Source organism: Mobula hypostoma, chromosome 22 (assembly GCF_963921235.1).
Source record: "Mobula hypostoma chromosome 22, sMobHyp1.1, whole genome shotgun sequence".
In the NCBI taxonomy this organism is placed as follows: domain Eukaryota; kingdom Metazoa; phylum Chordata; class Chondrichthyes; order Myliobatiformes; family Myliobatidae; genus Mobula; species Mobula hypostoma.
This window is the reverse complement of record NC_086118.1, coordinates 28,159,749-28,171,083: the sequence shown is the minus strand read 5'-3', so window position 1 is coordinate 28,171,083 and position 11,335 is coordinate 28,159,749.

The window sequence follows — 11,335 nt, the reverse complement described above, 5'->3', positions numbered from 1 at the left end:
GTGTTGCAAAAAAACCGAGATGCAGGTCCGGATATTTGGAGGGTACGGCCTAGATCTGGGTCAGGATCCATTCAGCAGTCTTATCTCAGTTGGAAAGAAGCTGTTCCCAAATCTGGCCATATGAGTCGTCAACCTCCTGACCTTCTCCCGGTGGGAAGAGGGACGAAAAGTGTGTTGGCTGGGTGGGTCGTGTCCTTGATTATCCTGGCAGCACTGCTCTGACAGCGTGCGGTGTAAAGTGAGTCCAAGGACGGAAGATTGGTTTGTGGGATGTGCTATGCTGTGTTCACAATCTTCTGCAGCTTCTTTCGGTCTTGGACAGGACAACTTCCATACCAGGTTGTGATGCACCCTAGAAGAATTCTTTCTATGGTACATCTATACAAATTAGTGAGGGTTTTAGGGGACAGGCCAAATTTCTTTTGCTTTCTCAGGAAGTAAAGGCACTGGTGGGCCTTCTTGGCAGTGAACTGTGCTTGGTTGGACCAAATCACGTCATTTGTGATATTGACCCCGAGGAACTTAAAGCTTTTGACCCGTTCCACTTGCGCACCACCGATGTAAATTGGGTCGTGCGGTCCACTACTCCTTCTGAAATCAACAACCAATTCCTTCGTCTTGCTGACATTGAGGGATAGGTTATTGTCTTCACACCATGCCACCAGGTTCTTAATTTCCTCTCTGTACTCAAACTCCTCATTACCTGAGATACCGCCTACAATTGCGTCATCAGCAAACTTATATATTGAGTTTGATGGAAACTTGGCTACACAATCATGGGTGTACAGTGAGTACAGCAGGGGTCTGAGTACATAGCCTTGTGGGGCACCAGTACTGAGAGTGATTGTAGAGGAGAGCTTGTCCCCTATTTTTACAGCCTGGGTCCTGTCTGTGAGGAAGTTGAAGATCCAGCTGCAGATCTGAGTGCTAAGGCCCAGGTTCCGGAGCTTAGCAATCAGTTTATTTGGAATGATGGTATTAAAGGCAGAGCTGTAGTCAAATAAAGGAGCCTTACGTATGCGTCTTTATTCTCCAGGTGTTCTAAGGAGGAATGTAGGGCCAGAGAGATGGCATCTGCCATTGACCTGTTGCTCCAGTAGGTGAATTGCAAAGCGTCGAGGTTGACCGGTAGGCTGTGATTGATGTGTGCCATAACCAATTGCTCGAAGCACTTCATAGCAATTGATGTCAGAGCCACAGATCGATAGTCATTCAGGCATGCCACCTTGCTCTTCTTCAGCACTGGGATCATTATTGCCTTCTTAAACCACGAGGGAATCTTAGACTGATGCAAGGAGTAGTTGAAGATGTCAGCAAACACTCCAGCTAGCTCGCCTGCACAGGCCTGGAGAACCCGTCCTGGGACGCCATCTGGGCCCGTCAACTTCCTTGGATTTATCCTCAGGAAAGCCCTTCTAACGTCCTCCTTGGTGATGATGAATCTCGATGCCAGCAGGTCCGGTTCATCCGGAGGGAGCGGGACGCTCCTCTTCTGTTCGAATCTTACGTAGAATACATTAAGTTCGTCAGGAGGAGAAGCGCCACGGTTATTGATATACCCAGCCTTTTCTTTGCGCCCAGCGATCTCATTTAGACCCTGCCATAGTCTACTGGCATCCCTCTGGTTAGCCTGGGCTTCCAACTTGGCTCGATATTGCCTCTTGGCGCCCTTAATGGCTTTCTAGAGTTCATGCCTGGATTCCGTGTAGCGACTGGTGTCCCCGGACCTAAAAGCCGCAGCTCTAGCCTTTAAAAGGGACTTGACCTCATAATTCATCCAAGGTTTCCGGGTAGGGAATACCAGGATCGAGTTGCAAGACACACAGTCCTCTGTGCATTTCCAGATAAAGTCCGTGACAGCTGAGGCATACTCATCGAGGTTAGCTGCTGAGTCCTTGAATACTAACCAGTCCACCGATTCAAAGCAGTCACGGAGGACCTCATCCGTTTCCTCCGTCCAATGCGACACCACTTTTGACACCATGACCTCCCGCTTCAGTTTCTGTTTGTAAGCCGGGAGGACGAGTACGGCCTGCTGGTCCGATTATCCAAAGTGAGGTCATCGGACGGAACGGTAGGCATCCTTGACTGCTGTGTAGCAGTGGTCAAGTATATTCCGACCTCTAGTGGGGCAGGAGACATGTTGGTATAACTTTGGCAGCGCCTTTCTGAGGTTGGCCTGGTTAACTAGTCCCATTTACCTGCATTTAGTGTATATCTCTTCAAACCTTTCCTACCCACATATTTTCCAAGTGTCCTTTAAATGCTGCTACCTTACCTGTCTCAACCACGAACTCCGGCAACTCATTCCGTATAGAGACCACCATCTGAGTGTAAAATTCCCCCTCAGGTTCCTATTAAGTTCCTCCTCTCTCACCTTTCTGTTAATTATTTCCTCAGATGAGTGGCAATTAGAGATGAACAATAAAAGCCGACATTTCAGATATCTTCATCTCATCGTTGCAGATGTCCTGATTACATAGGTAAAAATAATTTTTCCACCTTGTGATATATGAGCCTCAAGCTGGACTTCAGAATATCTGTCACTTTCTTTTGATAAGCTGCGATAGAACTGGAAGGTCAGACTGCTGCTGTCTTCTTTCAGCTGCTCGTTTTATGCAGTTGCCTCAGAATACAGTAATTGTAATTTGATTGATTAGCTGTCTTCCTCAGCTGTCAGAACCAAGGACAGAGGGTACCACCTCATCAAGATTCTGGGATCAATTGATGAACATGGACAACTGCAGATTTAACAAGACTTAAATTGGAGAATTCAAATATCATTGTTTTATTAAATCAGATATTTTATTTGAAAGGTGTTATTTTCAATCTGCCCTTGATGTGGGCTATAACAGCAATTCATGAGCTTTACTTGCGTATAGAGCAGATCACTGAAGAGTACAGCATAAGAACAGGCCAATCAGCCCACAATGTTGTGTCAATCAAAAGCACTAATCCTTCCTACCTGCACCATCCATATCCCTGCATCTTCCTTACATCCATGCATCTATCCAAACGTCCCTTAAAAGCTTCTAATGTATTTACCTTTACCTCCATAGCAAGGAGTGCATTCCAGGCATCCAAAACGCTCTGAGTAAAAAACTTGCCTCTTAGATTTCTCTTGAACTTATCCCCTCTCACCTTCATTGCATGCCCTCTGGTATTAGGCATTTCAACCCCGGGAAACAGATACTCTCTGTCCACCCTACCTATGCCGCTCATAACCTTATAAACCTCTGTCAATCTTCTTTAATACTTTAATCAGGAGAAATTTAGTTGATCATGGCCCCTCATCTCATCTCTGAGCTTCTCCTCGTGCTCACATTTCTCTTCCAGAGTTTTATTGGGTACAGCAGAGTGCTAGCTCGCTCGATCGGACTACAGACTGTAAGTCACTGGCTGACAGTTTCAAAAACAAAAGTAAGATTAAAAAGATTAAGTAGAAGATGTAGAAAAACTGAAATGTTTGACTATCTGCAAGATGTCACCCAAGGAATCATTTTTCACTGGCGTCATCTTCTGTTCAGATAATTTCTAATCATTACAAATAGTAGAGATCCCAGCACAAATCTCTGCGAAACACCAGTAATTCCAGACCAACAGCTCGAATAAATCCCTTCAACCACTACCCTCTGTTTTCTCTCCACAAGCCAGTTCACTGTGGACTCCATGAGTCTTAATCTTCTGGATTAGCCTCCCATGAGGGACTTTATCAAACTACCTACTAAAATCCATGGAGACTACACCCTCTCCTTCGACCCTCTGACCCCAGCTCTCATCGATGCCGGGTCTTTACCATCCCCTCCAACCTTCAACTCTCTGAGGCACAGCGCTCTGTCCTCAGTAAGGGCTTCACCTTTGTCCCCCTTTTCCCACACCTCAGAGAGTTTCGGAGCGCCATGACGCTGAACTCTTTTTCTGCCGGCTCCATCTTCGAGCCTACTTCTTCAGAAAGGACTCTCCCACCCCCACCGATGACCCCTTCTGCCGTCTTCAACCCTCCTCCTCTTCATGGACACCCCGCTCTAGTCTTCTGCCTGCTCTGGATCTCTTTATTGCTAACTGCCGATGGGACATCAAACATCTTGACTTCACTGCACCTTGTTCCCATTCCAACCTTACTCCTTCCAAACCGTCTGCACTCTCCACTCCCTCTGCACTAATCCTAACCTTACTATAAAACCCGCTGATAAGGGGGGGCGCTGTTGTAGTCTGGCGTACTGATCTCTACCTTGCTGAGGCACAGCGACAACTTGCTGATACCTCCTCTTCTTACCCTTCGATCATGACCCCACCAAACAGCACCAGGCCATTGTCTCCCACACCATCACCGACTTTATCAGCTCTGGGGATCTCCCATCCACTGCCACCAACCTCATAGTTCCCACACCCTGCTCTTCCTGTTTCTGTAATATTGATGTAGCTCGGACACCGCTGTAGATTGAACAACCACGTTTATTCAACAGACTTCCATTTTTACCTCTCTACGTCCTGATGTCATACACACTCTGACACTATGAATACTCACACAATACATTACAGCCCCCTTCTCAAGATTGTTTTTTACAACACTGTGAATTACCAAAACAATGCCTCTAGGTATGCCTTTCTTACAGTGCAACAGCCATGACATAAGCTGAAAAAAATCTCAACTTCTTGTACTGTATTCTGCATTGTATCTTACAATACTAACAGCACTGTATTTTCTTTTGCTAACTTTTTATAGACTAATAAACCTTTTATTTCACACCTTGGAACTTATAACATGTGTGTCTTTGCCTCAAACTGTGTGAGACTGTAAGTATGTCTAGTCTCTGTACCTAGCCGGAAGTTTGACTTGTCTCCCAGACCGTGTGTGATACAACTGTGACTGTGCTTGTCCTTCATCAGTGTCAGTCTCTCGAGTGGCCTCTGTGTCTCTGTGGTCTGCATCACTCTTAGTGTCATTTGTTTTCATGTCTGTATATGTGGAAATGTCCTTTGCATCTGTACGTGGAAACTCCCTCTCGCCTGTCTTCAGCAGATGTTTCCTTTTCCACCTCTAGACTCTTCCATCCGGCGTGCGAACTATGAACGATCTTGGTTGCTGATGTCTGTTCATAACCACAGCCGGTTATCAAGTGTTTCCTCTCTGTATTCTGACATTTTCACCTGTATGCAGATCTGGCAACTGTCTTGTATGTCTGTCATAGTAGCTCTTTTGTTTTATTTGCTTGTACTTTTGCTTGTCATGTACTTGAGCATTCCCTTCAGGAGTCAGTAGAGTTGTGGATGTTGGCAGTTTGGACTTCAGACGACGTCCCATCAACAGCTGCACAGGAGAGAACTCCACACCCTCAATCGGTGTGTTGCGGTATTCAAGCAGAGCAATGTAAGGGTCACCGTTGCTGCTTTGTGCCTTCTTGAGCATGTTCTTGACAGTTTGTACAGTTCTCTCTGCTTGTCCATTAGACTGAGCGTGCCCTGGACTAGAAGTAACATGCTTAAATTCCCAGCTTTCCGAGAACCCTCTGAACTCATCATTCGTGGACCATCGTCACTAACGACAATATCTGGAATACCATGTCTTGCGAATGGCGACTTCATTGCAGTAATTTCACCTCGACTGGACATGTCACTTAACTTGGTGATCTCTGGATATTTTGAATAGTAGTCCACACAAAGCAGATATTCTGCACCATTGTAGTGAAAGAGATCTGTGCCAATCTTCCTGGTAGTGTGTGGGGAAGCAGAGGCTCTCTTGGATTGCTGTTTTTGTTTTCATTACAGACAGCACACTGAGACACAATGTCCTCTATCAGAGTTGACATGCTTGGCCAATAGAGAATGTCCCTTGCTCTTTCTTTGCATTTCGCTGTCCCCTGGTGTGACTCCTGAACTCTGTTGAGCATTTCCTGTCTCATTTGGTTTGGTACGATGAGTTTTGCCATTTTGAACATTAGTCCTGATGCATAGCTGATTTCCTCTTTAAATGTACAGTATTTCTGCATTTCCTTTGGAACATCTTTTCTTTCTGTTAGCCATCCATTCATTGTAATGTCTCTTAGCATTTGCATTTCAGGATCATCTGCAGTCGCTTTCCTGAACATGTTCAACTTCTCAGAGATGGGTAGCTGAGGTGTAACCCTGTTGACCTCCAGCTCTCTTCCTAGCAACTCTTCCTTTTGCTCTTTGAGGTAAGCACGGCTCAAAGCATCAGCGATGTACAGTTCTTTTCCTGGCTTGTGGGTGACTGTGAGAGTGTACCCCTGTAGCCTGAGAAGCATCCTTTGCAGCCTCATAGGAGCTTGGTGGAGTGGCTTTTTGAAGATGCTGTCAAGTGGTTTGCGATCACTCTCAACCTGGATTTCTTTGCCATATACATATTGGTGGAACTTCTCATACTCATAAGCTATGGTGAATAATTCCTTCCCAATTTGAGCATATTGGCATTGAGAGTCCGTAAGTGCTCGTGATCCATACACCACAGGCCTCCCATCCTGCAGTATAACAGCTCCTATTCCCTCCGAAATGGCATCCACAGACATTGTCACCGGTTTATTGACATCATAGAACTTGAGTGCTGGTGCATTGGTAACCAACAGCTTCAATGTGTCAAAACTTTTCTTTTTTTCGTCTTCCTAAGGCCATTCAGTGTTACTCTCTAGTAGCTTTCGGAGTGGAGCACTGACCTCTGATAATTTGGGAGTGAATTTGGCAGGATACTGTATCATGCCCATGAACCTCAATAGTTCTTGCTTGTCTTTGGGTGGTGGTAGCTGTACCACAGCTCTGACCTTTTCATCATCTGGTTTTAGCCCATCAGCACTGAGTACATGACTTATGTATTTGATCTCTGTAGTTCTGATCTTACATTTACTTTTGTTCAGTTTTAGGTTGTACTCACGTGCTCTCTCCAGGAGCTTCCTCAGTCTCTGATCATGTTCCTCAATTGTGTCACCCCATATCAGCAAATCATCAATGATGTTGACCGCCCCGTCCAGGTCTTCAATCATTTGTGCCACGGATCTCTGGAATACCTCTGATGCAGAAGAAATCCCAAAGGGTAGACACAGGAAACGACATCTCCCTATGGGCGTGTTGAAAGTGCATAATTTGGAACTTTCTTCATCCAGCTTGATCTGCCAGAAACCTTGATTTGCGTCTAATACTGAAAAGTATTTCGCATTAGGCATGCGGGAGACAAACTCTTCAACCATGAGCAGCGGATAGTGTTCTCTTTTGATGGCTTGGTTGAGATCTTGTGGATCCATGCAAATCCTTGTCTTTTTTTCTGAGACCACTGTCACCATACTATTCACCCAGTTGGTCGGTTCTATTTGTCTTGTTATGACTCCCATCAGTTCCATTCTGTGTAGCTCCTCCACTACTTGATCCCTGAGAGCTACTGGAATCTTTCTCAGGGCATGCATGACTGGTGCAATAGTTGGATCAATCTGGATATAGTGTTTCCCTGGTAAACATCCTAATCCAGAAAACAAGTCATCAAAGTCTTTGAGAATGTCATTTTCTTTTTCAACACCATAGATTTGCTTCACCATGCCTAGCTTTGTGCCTGTTGCTTTGCCCACTATTGCTGGAACATGTTGCTGTACTATTTCAAACTCCATCTTGTGTTTTTGTCCTTTGTACACACAGGTGAGTGCTTTTTTACCCAATGGCGCCGTCTTGCAGCCGAAATATGCAACAAGCTTGCAGGTGGATTTTCTCAGTCTTCCTCTGATGTCCAGTGAGTTGAATGTTTCTGCTGACATAACATTGCACTTTTCCCCAGTGTCAAGCTGCTGTTTGTTATCAGATCTTGAGTCCAATCATCTTCATCCTCCGTCTCTGCATTGTCAATATTATTGATGCATACCTCCTGTTCCACTTCAACTGTGCCAATGAACATGTCACTGTTGCCCTCACTCTGTTCCACAGCATGCATATTCCTTGCGTGATCCTTCGATTTGCACATATTTGCAAAGTGATTTCTTTTCTAGCATAACTTGCATGTCTGACCAAAGGCTGGACATTTTCTGTATCCATGTTTATAACCACATCTGTTGCAGTTAACTTCCTTTTGATCATCCTGTGGAGCTGGCTTTGTCCTGCTCTTGTCAGTTTTCACAGTTTTTATTTTGTGCACTTCAATCTCTTCATTGAGCACTTTAACCTGACTTGACATGATCTCGCTGGCACGGCAAACATCAATCGCCTTTTCTAATGTAAGATCCGCCTCTCTCAATAGCCTGCCTCTCATCTCATATGCCGCATACAATCCTGTCACATATTAAAGAGTCGTGCAGTTGTCCGAACTCACAGTCTTTTGCCTTGTTCTTCAAATCTGTTGCATAGGTATCTATGGTCTCTATTGGTCCTTGAGCCCTCATGAAAAACATATGTCAGATGTACAGTCGATTTTTTCTCGGTTCACAGTAATCTTGAAACTTTTTTTTCAACACTTCAATTTTATCTTGTTCATCTTCTTGGAAGACAAACGTGTTGCAAACTTTTATTGTCTCTTCCCCTGCCACATGCAGAAACGTAGCACATTGCACTTTCTCCGTCTTTTCAGCTACGCCGGTAGCGATACAAAACAGCTCAAATTTCTGGATCCACATTTTCCAGTTTTCAGCAAGATTACCTTGTAGGCTTAAACCTGACGGTGGCTGTAACTGTGACATCTTTTACGTGTCTTCTCTTCCTTTTTTTTTGCGATTTCTTCTGACACCATGTAATATTGATGTGACTCGGACACCGCTGTAGATTGAACAACCACGTTTATTCAACAGACTTCCATTTTTACTTCTCTACGTCCTGACGTCATACGCACTCTGACGCTACGAATACTCACACAATACATTACCGTTTCTACCTCCTACCCAAGATCCACAAACCTGCCTGTCCAGGTAGACCCATTGTCTCAGCTTGCTCCTGCCCCACCAAACTCATTTCTGCATACTTCGACACAGTTTTATCCCCCCTTGTTCAATCCCTTCCCACCTATGTTCGTGACACTTCTCACACTCTGGATTTTTTTCAATGATTTTAAGTTTCCTGGCCCCCACCGCCTTATTTTCACCATGGATGTCCAGTCCCTATATACCTCCATCCTCCACCAGGAAGGTCTCAAAGCTCTCCACTTCTTTTTGGATTCCACAGCTAACCAGTTCCTCTCTACCACCACACTCCTCCGTCTAGCAGAATTAGCCCTTACTCTGAATAATTTCTCCTTTGGCTCCTCCCACTTCCTCCATGGGCACCCGTATGGGTCCCAGCTATGTCTGCCTTTTTATTGGCTTTGTGGAACAGTCGATGTTCCAAGCCAATACTGCTATCAGTCCCCCACTTTTCCTTTGCTACATCGATGACTGCATTGGTGCTGTTTCTTGCACGCATGTGGAGCTCATTGACTTCATTAACTTTGCCTCCAACTTTCACCCTGCCCTCAAATTTACCTGGTCTATTTCCAACACCTCCCTCCCCTTTCTAGATCCTTCTGTCTCCATCTCTGGAGACAGCTTATCTACTGATGTCTACTATAAGCCTACCGACTCTCACAGCTATCTGGACTATTCCTCTTCCCATCCTGCCTCTTGCAAAAATGCCATCCCCTTCTTGCAATTCCTCCGTCTCCACCGCATTTGCTCTCAGGATGAGGCTTTTCATTCCAGAATGAGGGAGATGTCCTCCTTTTTTAAAGAAAGGGGCTTCCCTTCCTCCACCATCAACTCTGCTCTCAAATGCACCTCTCCCATTTCACAAACATCTGCTCTCACCCCATCCTCCCACCACCACACTAGGGATAGGGTTCCCTTTGTCCTCACCTACCACCCCCCCAGCCTCCGGGTCCAACATATAATTCTCTGTAACGTCCGCCACCTCCAACGGGATTCCACGACTAAGCACATCTTTCCCTCCCCCCCCTTTCTGCTTTCCACAGGGATCACTCCCTACGCGACATTCTTGTCCATTTGTCCCCCCCATCCCTTCCCACCGATCTCCCTCCCGGCACATATCCTTGTAAGCGGAAGTGCTACACATGCCCTCACCACCATTCAGGGCCCCAGACAGTCCTTCCAGGTGAGGCGACACTTCACCTGTGAGTCGGCTGGTGTGATATACTGCGTCCGGTGATCCCAGTGTGGACTTCTATATATTGGTGAGACCGAACACAGACTGGGAGACTGTTTCGCTAAACACCTACTCTCTGTCCGCCAGAGAAAGCAGGATCTCCCAGTGGCCACACATTTTAATTCCACATCCCATTCCCATTCTGATATGTCTGTCTACGGCCTCCTCTACTATCAAGATGAAGCCACACTCAGGTTAGGAACAACACCTTATATTCCGTCTGGGTAGACTCCAACCTGATGGCATGAACATTGACCTCTAACTTCCGTTAATGCCCCTCCTCCCCTTTTTACTCCATCCCATATTTATTTATTTATTCATTCATTCATTATTTTTTCCTTTTTTTTCTTTCTTTCTCTCTTTTTTCTCTCTCTGTCCCTCTCACAATAACTCCTTGCCTGCTCTCCATCTTCCTCTGGTACTCCCCTCCTCCTTTCTTTCTCCCTAGGTCTCCCATCCCATGGTCCTCTCCCTTTTCCAGCCTTGTATCCCTTTTGCCAATCAACTTTCCAGCTCTTGGCTCCATCCCTCCTCTTCCTGTCTTCTATCATTTTGGATCTCCCCCTCCCACTTTCAAATCTCTTACTCTCTCTTCTTTCAGTTAGTCCTGATGAAGGGTCTCGGCCCGAAACGTCGACTGTGCTTCTTCCTATAGATGCCATCTGGCCTGCAGCATTCCACCAGCATTTTGTGTGTGTTGCTTGAATTTCCAGCATCTGCAGATTTCCTTGTGTTTGCATTTTCAATCTCTCTTGTCCCCTTGCCAAAAACTAAATCAAGTTGGTAAGGCACGACCTGCCATGCCCAAAACCATACTGGCTCTCCCTAATTAGGCCATGGGTTCACTAATACTCATGTATCCTAGCCCAAAGAATTCTCTCCAGCAATTTCCCTATAACATGTGAAATATCATCCAATAGACATGTCTTCCTAAACTTCAACAAAGATTCTAACTTGGTAGCAGGTGCATTATGATGACAAGTTTCGGTGTAGTTGCAGTAAAGCACCAGTTATTTATGATCTGATGATTCACGTGCTAACAATTCATTTAGAGTGCTCTATGCAATGAAATTATCCACAGATGCCTGAGAAATTATTTTTCTGCCTCACAGATAACCCCTCTGTTATATTGGTGTAATAGGGAATATAAGGCTAGATGGAAGGAAATAGAATTTGGATTAGTTGACAGTTTTCCTCTTCAGGCCTCAATAGCTGACAA